The sequence below is a fragment of the Pseudonaja textilis genome, chromosome 3, assembly GCF_049901715.1.
Source record: "Pseudonaja textilis isolate UNSWEBS1 chromosome 3, rPseTex1.2, whole genome shotgun sequence".
Taxonomy (NCBI): Eukaryota; Metazoa; Chordata; class Lepidosauria; order Squamata; family Elapidae; genus Pseudonaja; species Pseudonaja textilis.
In genome coordinates this window covers 25,824,460-25,842,575 of record NC_141992.1, presented here as the reverse complement: position 1 = coordinate 25,842,575, position 18,116 = coordinate 25,824,460, and the positions used below count along the sequence as shown (strand labels likewise).

The window sequence follows — 18,116 nt, the reverse complement described above, 5'->3', positions numbered from 1 at the left end:
CGGCATGGAAAGAACATGGAGTAAATCAATCTGAAATTAAAATTGCAGATGGAAAAGTATCAAGTCTACAAAAAGAAAGGGTTACCCATATTTATTCCCAAGATCTATAATTAGAAATTGGGGAGTAGATGAAAGAAGACTTTTAGAGGAAAAGGGGATGAGATCAGGAAGAATTTAAGGCATTCAATTCTTAAATAGAAATCTTTTCCATTCCTAAAACCTGAAGTGTTTAAAGAACATGATAATCCCAGACCAGTCATTTCCCAGAAACATTAACTTTCCAAGTGAAAGTGATGCAAGATCCCAACACATGTTCCTTCCATCTGGCTTTGGCATCCCACTCAAACATTTCCAATTCCCAAAAGCCTTCTGAAGCTGACAACATGCAAATAATAGTGGTCAACACGATCTTGTTTAACTTATGTTATATATGCAAGCCTTTACAAAACTTAATTACAGCACTTTTATATGTAAAATAACTAACCCCAGGTTTAAGATTAGAATGAAAATTCTAGGGGCTGTCTGTGATTCCTGCTGCTGCTGATTGCTGGATGACTGCGCCAATCTATTTCTCATCATTCTTGTCAAGCAGATAAAAGTAGGAAAAGAACTCATGTAGATCTAAATACAATAAATTAGTAAATACAGGAAATTAACATATAAATCTACACCAAGCTTGTCCAATATGTGGCCAGTAGGTTGCATGCAGCCCTGGACAGCTGGTAATGAGGTCCCACAAGTTTGCAAACTTTTAACATTATGTGATTTACATACACGAACTATATTATATATTTCATATGCAAGCCAAAAAGTTGGACACCCATGAGTTGCTCTGCTGACATTTTATTTTGAAGTGAAAGCGTGACAATTAGGGGATTAAAAGGGCAGATCCAAGTTTTATTTTATCCACACCAACTCTTTTCCCAACTCAAAAATATTTCCAGTTGCTTTAACTGCTGTAGGGGAAAACATACCTTGTTTATCAGGTATGCTACCTATGATTGAGGAAATAACACACAGCCATCAAAACCAGAAGCCAATCCTCTTTTAAAACAAGCTAAATTAGTGATCATCACATCTGATGGCAGCTCATTCTGTAGTGCAACTGAATTAATAAAATGCCTTTACCTATCAGTCTGTGTTTCTCAATCTTGACAACTTTAAGATGCGTGGATTTCAACTCCCAGAATTCAGCATGCTAGCTGGAAAATGCCGGGAGCTGAAGTCCTCACATCTTAACATTGTTATGGTTGAGAAACATTGCCTTTAAGTTAAAAAGACATGATTGTATATTCTCTCTTGTGAGAGCAGGAGAATAATCATCCTGATTGTTCCTCTTTCTATATTTTCCAGCGCAACATTTTTATGAAGAAAACTACATATGGTATTCCAAGTGTGATCTTAATGTATATATTAAAAATACTAGAGAAATCTACATGTAAGAGTATGCACTGTGTTTGTGGCCTGAAGTCATAGGAAGTCAAGTCATATTGGCTGGAATGTGAACCCTATTTCAGCATGCAAGGTTACTCTGAAAACAAACAAACAAACCCCATTAGTAAAAACCCTTAATACTGATCACAACTTTTAAAAAAAGCTTCTACGAGTGGAATTTTAAAACAACAGAAAAAAAGGTATTGAGACATGAATTATTCCAATCTAACAGTCAGTACTAACTGAAAGAAAACAAATCCTGTTATTTTTATGCATCTACATTAACCAAAGTGAGATAAAATACTAGCGTTTACTTTAATATACCCAACACAGTTGCCATGCTAGAACTCAGTGGAATGACACAGTTCTTTACAGATTAGATTGTGTTCTCAGTTTTTGATCAAGAATTGTGACACAGCTTATAAGTTGGAAAGTTCAGCTGCCTGTCCCACAAGATCCAACAGAATGGGCATGTTATGGTTCAACTGTATTGCGAGCTACATTTGATGAGTTCTGGGAGACAGGTCTTTTCTGCTGCATTGTGGAATCTCTGCACCAGAGATGAGTTTGGCCTCATCACACCTGAGCTTTTGAAGAACCCTCAAGGCCCAGGTATGCCCGCAGACATAAACTTATGGGTCCATTATTAACATCCCTCTGTCCATTTTTATATTTTTAATGTTTTTAATGGTTATAGGTAATGATTGTTTTATATTTATTATTTTACTGGATTGTTGTACGCAAATCAGAGTCACTCTCCGTGAGATGGTTGGCCATATAAATTTGAAAAATAAATAAATGACGATCAAGCATCATCTCATGGAATGAGGTAACTCTATTAGTCCATGACACATACTTGCAATAAGTTAATGTAGCTATCAAAGTCCCAAATAACTCAAGTCCAAATTATTTGAAGGTCAGCCTTTTCTCAGGCAATCCAATCTGTTCTTATAGGTCTTTCCTGAAAGAGCTCTTTTCCTATCTGCTTTTTCTTTTTTTCTATATAATGTTTAGAATGCCCTTTGAGCTGAGACTGTACTATGCTTCTTAATGTATCCTATATGCTTGTTACTGTGTCGAAGTTTAGTCATTCCACTTGATTTTTCTGCCAGGGTATAAGAACACAATATTGAAAAGTATCGACATGCTTCAAGCACTCAAACAATTCTAATTGCTGTTTGTTCATGAAATATGTACATCAACTCCAGGCAGCCTGTTCCAGCTTCCAGTATTTTAGCCCCAAAACTGAAATAAACAAATACAAGTTTCTGGTCTTTGTGACAAAAAGGGAGAGAAGTACACAGGAAGTAGCATGGTATTTTGGAGGAGAAAGAACCACACTTTATGTTAAAAAAAATTAAACTTAAATAATTTATAAAATGTGTTTCGAATAAACTGTTAATAACAGCTATACTTTGTGTACAACAAAATATCTTCAAAAATTTGAAGAAGTCCTGCCAACACAGATTGATATAAAAACAGCTAAAAGGTTTTCCTGCCCTACAGTTGCTTTTCAATGGGATTTCCAAATGCACCACCTCACTCTCTAAGTGGTTTACAATGTCAGCATATTGCCTCCAACAATCTGGGTCCTCATTTTATTACTCTTGGAAGGAAGGAAGGTTGAGTTAACCTTGAGCCCCATCAGAATCGAACTCCAAACTGTGGGCAGAGTTAGCCTGCAATACTTCCCCTCCTTGGGGAAGCCGAATTCGCTTAACACTGTATGATACACTTAATTACTACATGACTAGGTTTAACAACATGGTTACATTTTTAATAAAATCAAATCTAGTCATGTGATGACTCAATCACTTAAGAGACTGAAATTCCAGTCTCAATTGTGGTTGTAAGTTATACATAAACCAAGAGAATCTTGTGACAAGTTAAGATAAACAGGTTTATTACGGCATATATTTCTTGGATTGTAGTTCATTTCATTAGATGAAAAATATTTATTCTACATTATTTGCATGCATTATGTAGAGAGTATAAATTAAAAACTGTTATATACTTTATGCTTTGCATTTCACAACCACTTCATTTCATGCTTAACCATTTTTTCACTCACTCATTTCTACATCACTCTTACCTGCCACTTGTCATTTCACGTATTTTATCTTGTGAATTCCACACTACTTAAATGTATTTAGCCATTAAGGATTTTTCATTGGTTTCACTATTACATTTTAATACAGTTTCCTCCATAGAAATTATTCTGGTAGGCAAACTAAATTGCTTGCAAAGCTTTCCAGTAATTTGTGAGGTAAAACTATGAACATCAGTTAAATTCTGATTTGAATTGTCAAATCAATTCTATTTAAGCACTTAAGTGGAAATATTAACTCAGAGTGCTTCAATTCAGATTTCCAAATCAACAACTGTTTCTCCATATGTAGAAATATCCAAATGAATTCATTGGCATTAAATAACATTTTCCAGTTCCAGTAGGAAACACAATTTAATTCAACAATTCATTCAAGCATATTTCAAATCAAATCAGTAAATTTAATATTTACATAATCCTACAAAATAGGATTGTAGAAAAGCTGCCAGATGTAGGGGATAAAAGATGGAGGCAGTAAGACCAGGCGGAAAGCAAACAACTTGAAGATCAGGAGGCAGGAAGAGAAGGGTAAGATGACACCCTCAATGCTTTTGACTGCTCCAATTGCTTTCCATGTACTGATCAGCTGAAATCCTTACAACAACCTTGTGCAACCAGTCCGTATTATTTTCCCCCTTAGAACATATATTCAGGCATTAAAAACAATGAGAGTAAAGATGAAGAGACCAGGGGTAAAATAAGAAATCTAAGTCTGCATGTGAATGAATCAAGAGTGAAAGAAAAAACATAGAATAGCAAGAACTTTCCTAAGGGCCATTTAAGTATTAAAAAAATATCCATAGTTAAGTGTGCCAGAAGGTCTCTATTTCTTGCCAATTCTTTTAGTAAAGAGGCTGGAGAACCTGTGGCTTTCAGAGACAGCTGAATGACAGTACAACTTCCAGCAACCCCAGCCAGCCGGCCAATTCCTGTGATGTAAGATAAGGGACAGGCTGTATGGATATCGAAACCATTTCTAGGGAATTGAGACGAAAAGGAAATGTTTTTTTGTGGATTAGAAGTTGTGGAGTGGTTTTGGTGGTGGAGAAAGAAAGAGAGAGAGAGAGAGAGAGAGAGAGAGAGAGAGAGAGAGAGAGAGAGAAAGAAAGAAAGAAAGAAAGAAAGAAAGAAAGAAAGAAAGAAAGAAAGAAAGAAAGAAAGAAAGAAAGAAAGAAAGAAAGAAAGAAAGAAAGAAAGAAAGAAAGAAAGAAAGAAAATGAAAAGTCAAGGGATAAGGGAAGTAACCAAGGCCGGAAAAGGAGGGATGGCTTGGAAGGGAAGAGGTCATAGACAGAAAGAGTCAGAAACTACCAGAGAAACAAGAGTTGAGGGAAACACAAGAGTAGCTGTGGAAGGAACTGCAAATCAACTGAAGAGTGGGAGGCAGAGAGGAAGGGAGGAAGAGGAGTTATGATCTCTTGAGTGGCTGAGGAAGAAGCGGTCTGGTGCTGGGGAGGACAGTGTGGCTGGAAGACAAAGAGAGATGGACGCGATGGGGGAGTCAGTCAGCCTAGAATAAAGGGGTGAGGAGAAAAGATGGGAAACCCCTGGGGTGCGGTGGGAGAGACAAGAGAACTGGATCAAGAGAAAAGAGCGCAACTCATTGGAGTGGGAAAGAGGTTCAAGCCGGAGTGGGCTCTGGGGGAAACCGCAGTCAGACCAAAGAGGGGGCGCTTCCCAGGAGACCGTATGTTGGAGCGGAGCTGGGAAACAAGGGAGCGCGGGGGTGGAAGAGAGACGGAGAGGGAAAGCAAGGAGGGGGCACGGAAGGGAATGACAGGGTGTCTAGGGTGCCGAGTGGGAATCACGTCGCGGGAGCCATCTGGAGCAGGTCCAGGTATGAGACCCGGAACTGGGACGCCTCCAACCCACTAAACTCTCCATTTCCCAGGACTCACCTCGTCCAGCGAGACTTCCTAGGGAGCTCCCGGTCGGAGAATCGGAAACCCGTCCGGTCACCCAGCTGCCCAGGCCCGGTCTATGGCTCAGTCCTTCGTGGAAACGGCCGGTGGGAGGGAGAGAAGTGAGGGGGGCTGGCGAACCGACGCCAAAGCATCGACGTAAGCCGAGGGGTGGGCTTAGTCACTCGGTTGCCGTGCCGGGAGGGGGAGGGAGAGGGGGAAAAAAAACAGCACGGGCGAGCGCAGCAAACAAGGAAATCAGCACCGGCTTGCAACACAGAATGACGAAGTGACGGGGGAGTCGAAGCCGAAGTGGGAGTGACGTAATCAGACCCGTACGCATGCGCTCGAGTATCGGTACAGACTTGGGGAGTTGTTTCATTCGACTGACGCTGACGGGGGAGGGTTTTGTGTGTGTTGTGTTTCCTTTTGATAAGTTTTTTGTTTGTTGGTTTGTTTGTTTCTCTTTTCTCGGGCAGATTTTTCTTCTATTGGCTCACCCGGTTTTCCTCATCAGTTTTTTTCACGTTTATTCTCGCTGCCTCTTTTTCATTTCTCAATTCTTTATAATTAACAGAGCCCAAATATTGAACGGAGGGGTCCTCCTAAGATATCTCCCCTCCCCAGGTATGGCAGGAAGGGGCAGAAATCATAGAAGCAGCCCGGCATCGTACAAGTCTCCGTGGAGAAGGGCAGCGCTATCCAGCCCAGCTCCGCTTGGCAAAATAATTCCAATGAAATGACCTCGCCAACTCACGACCCCCCCCCACCCCCACCCCAAGATTTTAAAAGCAAAGCCTTTCGAGCTGCTATGGTTGCGCGGCTTAGATTAATAGAGATTCACTGAGTGAGTTCAACAGCCGGGTTTGTACAAGGCATCCGCCAAATTCTACTTTCGTTCTCTGTTGCGCAAACCCGGTTAGGGGATGATGTGACCAGTGAGGCATATCCGTTCAATACTTTATAAAATAGCCATTTCGGATCTGAGGTGCCAAATGTGGACGGACAGCCACAAGATGACGGCAGAGACTTTTCCATAGCTCTTCACCGCCACCCAGAGGCTATTTGCATTCTTGCCACCCCAGATGGATAATAACATCCAGAGGCTTACTAAATTCTCCCCACTTTTTTCTTTCTCACATAGGATTGTTCATAGTTATTGGTTTTTAAGCACAGGTATCCATAAACATTCTGAATTAAAACTACAAAATAAGTAATGTAAGGTGAGTGAAGGTTGCATACTGGTAGTCCTTGACATACAACCACAATTGAGCCCAAAATTTCTGTTGCTAAGTGAGACATTTGTTAAATGATTTTTGCCCCCATTTTACAACCTTTCTTGACACTGGTTAAGTGAAGCACGGCAGTTGTTAAATTACTAATAGGGTTGTTAAGGCTTCCTCATTGGCTTGGCTTGTCAGAAGGTTATAAAAGGTGATCACGTGACCCCGGGACACTGCAAATGTCATGAGTCAATTTCCAAACGTTTGAATTTTGATCATGTGACCATGGGGATGCTGTAATGACCAGAAGTGTAAAGTGTGTCATAGCTCATTTCATAACTCAATTTTTTCAATGCTGTTGTAACTTCTAACCATCACAAAACTAACTGTTGTAAGTTGGAGACTACCTGTAGGTGAAAAACCAAGAGAAGCTTCACGAGTGCTTCACAAGCTTCTCTCTACCAATCCTTCTAGAATATGTTTGCTGTGGAGTTCCCAGCTAATTGCCTCCATACTTTTTAGAATTCCAGCTCCCACAATTCCTACCCAGCAAGAAAAAGCTTTTGTCAGTATATCCAGAGGTTCCTTGTTAGAGAAAGATGTCCTATTGATCAAAGATGTACATGAGTTCTTAAGCAGTTCCCTGCTGGATTGGAGCCCTGGCCATTCAAGATCCAGCAGTCTTTTCTCAAGTGGCCAGCCAACAATACAAGGAAGTCTCCCCGGAGATGGCCTTCAAACTGCCATTAAGGTTAGCAGCCATTGCTCCTCTTTATTTCCATAAATTGGTCCATGCAGGCTGAGTTGGGAATTGAAATCCACATATAGAATAGAATAGAATTCTTTATTGGCCAACTGTGATTGGACACACAAGGAATTTGTCTTGGTGCAAATGCTCTTAGTGTACATAAAAGATACATTCGTCAAGAATCATAAGGTACAACACTTAATAATAGTCATAGGGTACAATGAGCAATCAAATTATACTAGGAAACAGTCAATATAAATCGTAAGGATATAAGCAACGAGATTACAGTTATACAGTCACAAGTGGGAGGGGATGCACGATAAGGAATGATGAGAAGATTAACAGTAATAGTTGTGCAGACTTTGTAAATAGACAGTGTTGAGGAAATTATTTGTTTAGCAGAGTGATGGTGTTCAGGGAAAAACTGTCCTTGTGTCTAGTTGTTCTGGTGTGCAGTGCTCTATAGTGTCGATTTGAGGGAATGAGTTGAAACAGTTTATGTCCAGGATGTGAGGGGTCTGTAAATATTTTCACAGCCCTCTTTTTGACTCATGCAGTATACAGCTCCTTGATGGAAGGCAGGTTGGTAGTAATTGTTTTTTCTGCAGTCCTAATTATCTTCTGAAGTCTGTGTCTGTCCTTTTGGGTTCCAGAACCAAACCAGACAGTTACAGAGGTGCAGATGATAGACTCAATAATTTGTCTGTAGAACTGTATCAGCAGCTCCTTGGGCAGTTTGAGCTTTTCTGAGTTGGTGCAGAAAGAACATTCTTTGTTGTGCTTTTTTGATGATGTTTTTGATGTTAGGTGTCCATTTTAGGTCTTGTGATATAATAGAACTTAGAAATTTGAAGGTCTCCACTGTTGATACTGTGTTGTCTAGTATTGTAAGAGGTGGTACTATGGAGGGGTTCTTCAAAAGTCTACCACCATTTCTACGATTTTGAGTGTGTTCAGTTCCAGATTACACCACGAGGCAAGTTGTACAACCTTCCGTCTGTATGTGAGTTCATCATTTTCTCGAATGAGACCAATCACTGTTGTATCTCACTGAGAATCACTTATGAACAGCATAGAAGTTTAATAATAAATAAATATTGCCCAGTTTAGGAAACACTGCCCCAGAAAAAATAAATATTGAAAGCTTGTTGGTAGGGAAGAGAAATGGAGAAGGGTTAAAAGCAGAGTGTTATATCATCTGCATCTCTTCATAATGTTTAGGAAATAGGGCAGTTATCTTGCCTACAAATCCTTCCATCAAAAATGTGGAGCAATGACTTGACGCTGGGTAAATTCTGCAATAGGTAATGATGCTTACTCTCTCATACATATGCATAGGTCTGTAGACTAAATTAGTTTTCATCAATGTGTTATTAAACACATTAAATAAATAAATTGCCAGCAAAACAAACAAACTACCCATCCTATTATTTATCTTGGTTATTTACTTGGTGGGGGGGAATCAATACATGTAGTCCTCAAAATACAATTGGGACTGGAAAGTTCATTAACACTGCAGTCATATAGTGAAATGTCATATGCCTGTACTGGATATATGACAGCAGCTCCACTGGAAATCACCTGTGGTTAAGCAAAACTTCACATGGTCATGACTTTCAGCTTCCTGCTGGCTTCCCCAATGTCTTTGCTTGTTGGAAGATATGAAGAGCACAAATGATCATATCACTGTGAGACACTGCCACCATCATAACACATCAAGGGGTAATCACATGATCATGGGGACTGCAATGATCTTCAGTTTGAAGACTGGTTGTAAAGCTACTTTTTCAATTCCATCGTAACTTCAAACAATCACTAAACAGGGCAGTCATTAACCAAGGGCTCTCTGTAGTTTCAGAAAACAGATTATAACTAGTAACATTGCCTATTAATGATGAAAGAAACATATATATTTATATGTATTTCAGGAAGAGGATTCATTGTAAGAGGTTTTCAAATTACCCATTACTCCTACATTCTTTCAGAGTTTAAAGAACCTAAGAACCTAAATTTGCTTCATGCATGTGGGTGGAACTTTGTAAATAAATGTATGTTGGTCAACATGCTTCCTACATCCCTGCTATTTCGTTTCAGGGAAACTTCCAAGCACAACCTGTTTAGTTAATTATACCATTGTGCACACCCAGCTTTGGTCTTCTTCACCTTGTCTGACTCATTGGAAAGGGTGTCACTGTTGGAATGGCAGTGCTTTACTGCTCCATCCTGAAGTTCTGCTTTAGATGATGGTAGAAACGGTGGCACGTGGTACCATACCCAAGTGGCAGCGTCCTCCTGATAAGCAGGGCAAAGATGTCTACTTACCCCCTGTGTTTAGAACGACCTTAACTTTGCTTTTTAACATAAATCAGTTTAATTTACACATGTCAAAATTATATACATACAGTACACAGCTTCTTCTTTCGGTTTTGCAATGCACTTCACATGTTTCAAACAAAAGTAAACATTAGGAGGAGTGGCTTTCAAATGGTATTTGTTACAGAACACTTTTACCCAAGGGACACTTGAGGAAAACCTGTAGAAAAGTATTTATTAAAATAAAACACCACGCAAGGTTTAATTTAAATAAATGCAGAATGACACTGAAGGGGAATGTTGAAAGTTAAATAAACAAGATTTTGTCTTTTCTGTTAAAAATCTCTCGACTTCTTAATTATTGCTATGATGAATGGTGATCAAGTGATATGATTTACCTACATATTTTACACCAGGAAACCAGTACTCTTGTAAAGTACACCAAACACCTAGACACTTCACAGCAAGTCATGCTTAATCACTGGTTTGCCTAAACCCAACCATTTATATCTTATTTGATACATCAAATAAGATATAAATGGTTGGGTTTAGGCAAAACTGTATGTCAAAACCACACAAAAAATATGATAGCCTACCATTACATTTTAAGCTATAGTAATGACATATAATAAACCATATAATAAGAGATACTGTATAAATGAATGAGATACAGTACACAGATTTTTATATTCTGACAAAGATAAAGGGAGAAAGGGGAGAAGTGCATTTAGACTTTCTAGATTTTTAAATATAGATTTATAATAAACATACTGCCATTCTACATGATTTTGATTTCTTTGTCTGATCTACCTTGAAGGGCTGACAGATACCAAGGGATTTCCAGTTTTGACTGAGTTTGTTTACTAATGGATATCTGAAAACTTCTATTAATAAGATGTCTCTCTTCCCTAAAATATTCTGTAATCTGGTCCAAGAGAGCATTAGGGAGATCATTTGCCTGGAATGGTGATCTATAGGATCAAAAAATAAGTTATTATAGTAATTTATTCTTTCATGTTCCATATATTCTTATTCAAATATTTTTGACCAATCTTTCAAGCTTATATTTCAGGATCTCAATATATACATGCATTTCGTTCATATATTTCCTTTACAATGTCACTCTTCTCTCCTTTGGTCTGATTTATTCCTTTTCAGTGCATTATTCTTTCAACATTCACACTCCACCCTTGAATTTCAACCCACCAGATTTCAGTAATATCTACCAAATCTCATTGGCCTTCATGTTTTAAAACTTCTCGTTGTTCCCCATAATCTTTATACTTATATACAGTTGCTGAAATCCCTGGGTCATGCAATTTGACCTGTTTCTTCTAGCAATTACATGGTAATTGTTGGGTCACTCTATCTCATCCTTCCCAGTATAATATTTGATGTTCCATTATCATTTGGATTGTCTTCTTTCTCTCCTACCAGATTTAGTTGAAAGCTCAACAGATCAGATTTTCAAGGTACCTTCCAAACATATTCTTATATTCTTGCTAGTTCTTGTGAGACACAGCCCATCTCTTGCCAGGAGTCCTTCACTGTGAAAATGCATCCATTATCAAACAATTCAAATAATTAGAATAGAATAACAGAGTTGGAGGTCTTCTAGTCCAAACCCTTACCTAGGCAGGAAACCCTACACCACTTCAGACAAATGTTTATCCAACATCTTTTTTAAAACTTCCAGTGTTGGAGCATTCACAACTTCTGATGACAAGTTGTTCCACTGATTAATTGTTCTAACTGCCAGGAAATTTTCTCCTTAGTTCTAAGTTGCTTCTCTCCTTGATTAGTTTTCACCCATTGCTTCTTGTCCTGCCCTCAGGTGCTTTGGAGAATAGCTTGACTCCCTCTTCTTTGGGGCAGCCCCTGAGATTCTTGTATCATTTACATAGTTAATAATTTCCTATTTTCTTTTCTCTCTTTTTGAGTAATGTCTCTATCTAGCTGTGTCATTCTCAATGAGTTCTCAAATATCAATGAAAGTGATATTTGTGACCCCAGCCTAGTTGAAAATTACAGACCAATCTCTTTATGCTGCATCACCTATAAAGTCATGGAATCAATTATTAACCAATCCATCATCCTCCACTTAGAAACAAACAATCTACCCTCTAATAAACAATTTGGTTTTAGGAAAAAGCTATCATGTAATCTGAAACTCTTACACAGCAAAAACATATGGACTACACAACTCGATCAGGGCAAAGCAATAGACAAAATCTACGTAGACTTCTGTAAAGCCTTTGATTCAGTGGTATATGACAAACTACTACTAAAACTAAAATCTTATGGTATCTTTGGACACCTGCATAACTGGATAGAAGCATTCCTGTCAAACAGACAACAAATGGTCAAAATTGGGAGTGTCCTATCAAATTCTGTACTGTCAATAGTGGTGTTCCCCAAGGCAGTGTTCTAGGACCAACTCTTTTCATATTCTACATAAATGACCTCTGTAATCATATCAAGAGCAACTGCATTCTCTTCTCTGATGATGTAAAGCTATTCAACACCACAGACAATACTGCTACCCTTCAAAAAGACCTTGACAATGTATCAGAATGGTCAAACAAATGGCAACTTTAAATCTCAACAAATAAATGCTCTGTCCTACATATTGGCAAAAAAAATATCAGAAAATAAAATACAGGCCAAATAGCAAGAGCTTGTTGATGATCCAAACTCTGTCAAGGATCTTGGAGTACTCATCTCAAATGACCTAAGTACTAGAGCTCACTGTAACTACATAGCCTAAAAGGCGTTAAGAGTTGTTAACCTAATCTTATGTAGCTTTTTCTCTTGTAATATTACACTAATAACTAGAGCATACAAAACATTTGCTAGATCAATACTTGAATACAGCTCATCAGTCTGGAATCCACATTACGTATTTGATATTAACACAGTTGAGAAAGTCCAGAAATATTTCACAAGAAGAGTTCTCCACTCCTCTACTCGTTGCAGAATACCTTATGCCACCAGACTTGAAATTCTAGACCTAGAAAACCTAGAACTACACCACCTTCGGTCCGATCTAAGTATAGTATATAAAATCATACATTGCAATGTCCTACCAGTCAGTGAATACTTCAGCTTCAACCATAACAATGCAAGAGCAAACAATAGTACAAACTCAAGGTTAATCACACCAAACTTGAGTGTAGGAACTACGACTTCAGCAACAGAGTGGTCAATGTCTGGAATACTCTACCTGACTGTGGTTTTCTCCACAAACACCAAAAACTTTAACCTTAGACTGTCTACTATTGACCTCACCCTTTTCCTAAGAGATCTGTAGGGGGCGTGCATAAGTGCACCAATGTGCCTACCATCCCTGTCCTATTGTTTCTTTTATTTTTTTATCTTTCTTATATGTATCCATGTATTCATAACTATGTTTTTACTTATACCTATTATCTTGTAAGCAATTGACAAAAATAAATAAATATAAATAAATAAATAAATAAATAAATAAATAAATCCTGAATGTGTACTCTGGAAAGGCTGCAGACGACTATATACAGTATAGGCAGTCCACCAGCAGATTGCTCTTTCAGCTCCTCTTACTGGAAGTTTCCAATCATCAGAACTTCTTGCTCTTTGTACCAGATTCAGGAATCCTTCCCTTCACAGAAACTGTAGTGTATTCTTTCTTAGTCTCTGAGCTGTGTGCATCACCTCTTCAACTAGAGATGAACAAACATCATCAACGCTTGTGCCATTGAATCCTATACTGAAGCTTCCTCTATCTCAATCATTTTTGCTTGCTTTTCTTCTATTTTCTCAGAAACGTCTTGGAAGTATTGTCCTACCACAAATATTCTTATGTCTGATTCAAGAAATCCCCACCTTTCCTGATGAGCTAGGAATTGGACACTTTTTGCCTTAGTTCCTTCACTTTCTCTTCTAATAAGGCAGTCAGCTTACTCTTGAGACCTGTGTAGTCTGGTATGCTCAAGGAGAAAAACAAATACAGCACATCCCCTGCAAGTCAAGAGATCAATTCCCTCTATCACAATAGAGGGGATTTGTCCTTTGACGAACAAACAGTGGCCTCCCCACTGAAGACTTGTTTGTTTTTCCTGTTTGTCCATTTTCTGAGAAACAAGTTTATGTCTCCTGAAGCCGATTCAAGTAGGTCAGCAATCACACACAATGGGTAATCAGCAGTTCTCAGGAAGCAACCAGCAGCAAACAGTCAGCAATTTTTATCCCCTTTCTTTTTCCTTCTTTCTCTTGTGCATCTTCCCTGTCCTTAGTTGAACTCCCTGTCAAATTCCTCTTCACTCTAATTTTTAATGCATGATGACTTTGTGTCTCCCTCCATAAAAATAATAGCATTAAAAATTACATTTCAGATGAGGTTCAATTTTTTTTTTTGTATTTATACAGAGAAGTTGGGGAAAAATAGTAAAATATGTATTATTTTGTAATCATCTCCCATTGGTGATTATTAATGATGTCTTATCATGTATCATCAAGGTTACTAAGTTTTGGTATTCATGCTTTGTCTATACATTACAAATAAGATCTTTGGTTTAATGTTCAAAGTTTGTACTTGTCAGTTTTTGTGGTTGATGGTGATAAATGGTATGAAAATAAATATTTGAGAGGTCCTTGATGCTCTCAGAATCTTCTTTTCTTGCAGATGTTTCATTGCTCAAACTAGGTAACATCATCTGTGCTTGCTACCTAGTTTGGGTAATGAAACGTCTGCAAGAAAGCAAGCAGGCTCAGAGAGCACCAAGGACCCTTCCTTTCAGTCCTGTGCTACAAATATTCTCCTTTATTGGTAAATAAACATTTACTAAACGGCATGGAATTAAATACATTTATCTTATTTTTCTTCTTTGTGATTAAAAAAAAAATTAAACCTTTGCATGGGCCTTAGGCATTGTGCCTATTGTGCTTACAATAGTGGATAGATTCAATCTAGGCTTGAAGCAGAAAAATACTATATATTTGGGAATTGATACCTGAGAGTTGAGCAAAACTCTTGATGATTACATAGACACAACAATATTGCTTTCTTGACACCAGTACAGAATGATGTGTATTACTAGGATATTTGTACTGTAGTTCAGGATTGAATTGCGAAGGCAGTGGTGCTCTCTGAGCTTCATTGTTTCCTTGCAGATATTTCATTACCCAAGTAGATAACATTTTCAGTTCACCGAAGTTCAACAACTAAAATCAGATAGCACCAAGGACTTCTCTGATGTACTCTTGCGCTCGCTCTCTCCCTCCTTCTCCCCTCTCTCTGTGTTTAAACCCAGACTTAGCCATACAACTCAGTGGTAGATTTTCGACCAATCACAGTCTCAATCTAACTTTCTCACAAGAAGGTTATAGTGGGAAAAAATTATTGGAGGTTATAGTACACAGCTACCTTAAGTTTCTAGAACAAAGGTGGAACATAAATCTAACCAATGGTAAGTCATCTTTCTCTAATCTGTCATGATGGTCTGGAATTATGGGAATTCAGGTTCAGACTTGAGGAAGGCTAGCATAGTATCCCTTGTTTGTTTTGGCCTTTCTGTTTGGAAGAAAAACAGGCAGAGGCAGAAGAAAATGTGAAGTTAATGCAGATGATTACACATCGAGACACACCTCATAAGTCATTTTAAATCTATCACCACCAAATGTGGTATAGTACTTGTTCAGAAATAAGGAATATAGAATGAGTTGCTTTATGCATCTGTACCTTGTTTTGTGACATGGTTTGGTCACATAGTATTTCACTTTGAATGTTCTCTTCAAGATGCCAGTAATAGGCATTATTCCATGGTCATCCAATTCCAATCCTTTATTTATACATATGCATTTAATTTTGGGGATATGCAAATAGATGGGGAGGTTTTAAAACAGGCACTTGAAAATTAAGAAGACCTCTGTCTTTTTAGGACAATGTGCCAGAGATGACAGGAAGTGATTACTCAGACTGACACACTTCTATCCTCGTATTATATTTAAGGAGAATGGGAATAAATTTAAGGGGATCAAAAATGTGTGTGTGTGTGGGGGGGGAATGGATCTTTGAATTCTGAAAATATTCATAAGCAGAAAATCAATAATATGTATTTTGAAATCTGATCACAATAAGATGTTAACTGGGATTGGCTACAATTGCTATTTGAAAGAGCGAAGTTGAGCTTTGCGTTCAAATAGAAATTCTTCATCATTGATTACATTTAGATGTGACAAACTATAATCCTATGCGCCTTTGTTTGAGAATAAATAGAACTGAATTCACTTGGACCTCTGAGCAATATTTTAATAAATTAGGAATAGTATAGAAATTTTTTTAGTTTTACCTAATTTTATACTTGAATTGTATTATTCATTTGACAATTACTTCCCATTTAATTAATGGAACATGGACATTCTTGTTAAGGAGAAATTTGAAAACTAAATCAGTGTATATATATGTTTTGGGGGGAATGAGTTACAATCCTCTTTTAATTAGCACCATTACTCAAAAGGCTATAAAAACTCTACATTTTGTCTAGTGCCCTTCAAATGCAATATGGTTTCTAAAACATAGCTGGCAGTTTAGACTCAATTAATCACATTTTATTCAATAAATCATGGTTAAGCTGCTATAATATTAACTTGTTCTATGAATATACTCTTAATATTTTTCTGTTTGATTTATAAGGTGGTAAAGGTCCAGCCAATATTTAAAAAATATGATCAGTAGCTAAGTTCACACAACTTCTAAGCCACAAACAGCTCATATTATGGCATACCATGAACTCACCCTATGTCTGCAGCATATTTGTTTTACATTGAATCCATTTATCTGAGCATGGGGATAGAGAACCTGGAACAAATGGGATTAACAAATGGAGCCTTGGAGCTAAATACAGATGAGTGATTGCCATCTTGTGGTGAAATCCTTTCTCTGGGGTATGTGTGTGTGTGTGTAAATATTTAGCTGCAACAGCAGCTGCTTTTAACTGCTGCAACTTAAACCTCTAAATCAGGGGTTCCCAACCAGGGGTGCTCACACCCTCTGGGAGTGTGAGATGATATTCCAGGGGGTGCAAAAACTTGGGTTTAGAAGTTTCAAAATTATAGTGTATATGTATAATTATATGCATATAATTGTTTACTTTCGTAAGGGGTGCGAGTATATATCGGATGCATTCTAGGGGTGCAGGGTTGGGAACTCCTGCTCTAAATAGAAATGATTCTTGGCTCCATTTATTGAGAAAGGCATCATTTTATTAGAGTGCATTGCAGTAGTGCATAGCCAGAACTGAGAATCACATGCTCAAGTTAAAAGTTAAAATTCCTAAGTTCAACTTTTTCCTTCTGTTAGCTCCTTCTCATTACTGTCTCCCCACCCCACCCCCACCCACCACGTTCAAGCAAGATGTTTTGAGAATGGACACTTCAAGCATAGTTTGATATGCAGCTGTGTTCTTCTCCCAGCTGGGTGACCTTGATACAGCAAGCAGCGTCTGGGAGGGGAGGCCAATACAGCAATTCCTCTCGCTTTCCCCAAGCAGAAGTCACTTTCGTTTTCCCCCAGGCAACCTCCCCTCCCATCCACCCTCCTCATAGTTCATGGAAGACTATCACCGCATGGTAGAACTTTATAAAGCGTCCAGACCCCAGCAAGATACATCGGCAGTCAAGCTAGAATTTTGCTTCTGCTACACCCAGTTGTTTTTTCCTCACAGCAAGAAAATCTGTTGGAAGAAACAGAATTTTCAGCATATAAAGGCACAAAATACAAGTGAGTAATGGGTAGGAAGTAGTCTGACTAGGAAAGAGGAATAAAATACCCAGATATGCTTTTTTTCCGTTTATCGTAATGTTTCTCTACTTCAGCAAATTTAAGTTGCGTGGACTTCAATTCCCAGTATGTAATGCTGGCTGGGGAATTGTAGGAGTTGAAGTTTACACATCTTAAAATTGCCAAGGTTGAGAAACACTGTTCTATAGCTTGCAAATAATTCTAGTTGCAAAGCCGTGTTATGTGAATAAAAATGTTTAAGGGAGACATTTCATTGAGTAAACTGTGCTTGCTTTTGAATAAATGTGACCAAAATGAATGTGCAATCCTTTAAAGGCATCTATTTATTTTAAAATTCAAGAATTTATTATTGATGATGCTTCACAGGAGGTAATCAAAGAAGTCAAGATGGCAGCCATGATGAAGCTCTATCTTCTGTATACAATGTGGTACCAAGTATATTGAAAAAGAATTGCCAAATTATATGGTATGTTACACTGAAAAATAAATAAAACTTTAAATCCCAGGTGTTGGGCATGACATCATTAAATCCAATTATTGTTATGCTCACCATATTTAGAAGGATAAATCTACTATACACCTATATTCAGGAGTGGGAATCCTTGTTGTGGTT

At 38.0% G+C, this 18,116-nt stretch overlaps 2 protein-coding genes across 4 annotated transcripts in view; one reads left to right on the top strand and one right to left on the bottom strand.

Annotated features, from left to right (window-relative positions):
• The window catches only part of ZHX3 (zinc fingers and homeoboxes 3), a 49,384-nt gene extending 43,812 nt beyond the window's left edge, over nucleotides 1-5,572 (bottom strand). The window contains exon 1 of the mRNA XM_026697582.2: nucleotides 5,440-5,572. The gene's annotated coding sequence lies outside the window, so the exon portion shown is untranslated. The remainder of the gene's footprint in view (nucleotides 1-5,439) is intronic.
• LPIN3 (lipin 3) overlaps nucleotides 5,462-18,116 on the top strand; it is a 55,634-nt gene continuing 42,979 nt past the window's right edge. For 2 of the 3 annotated variants that reach the window (XM_087929079.1, XM_087929076.1), the window contains exon 1: nucleotides 5,462-5,601. The gene's annotated coding sequence lies outside the window, so the exon portion shown is untranslated. Of the gene's footprint in view, nucleotides 5,602-17,352; nucleotides 17,483-18,116 lie in introns of those variants that run through there. The other variant, XM_087929078.1, reaches the window with a different exon arrangement.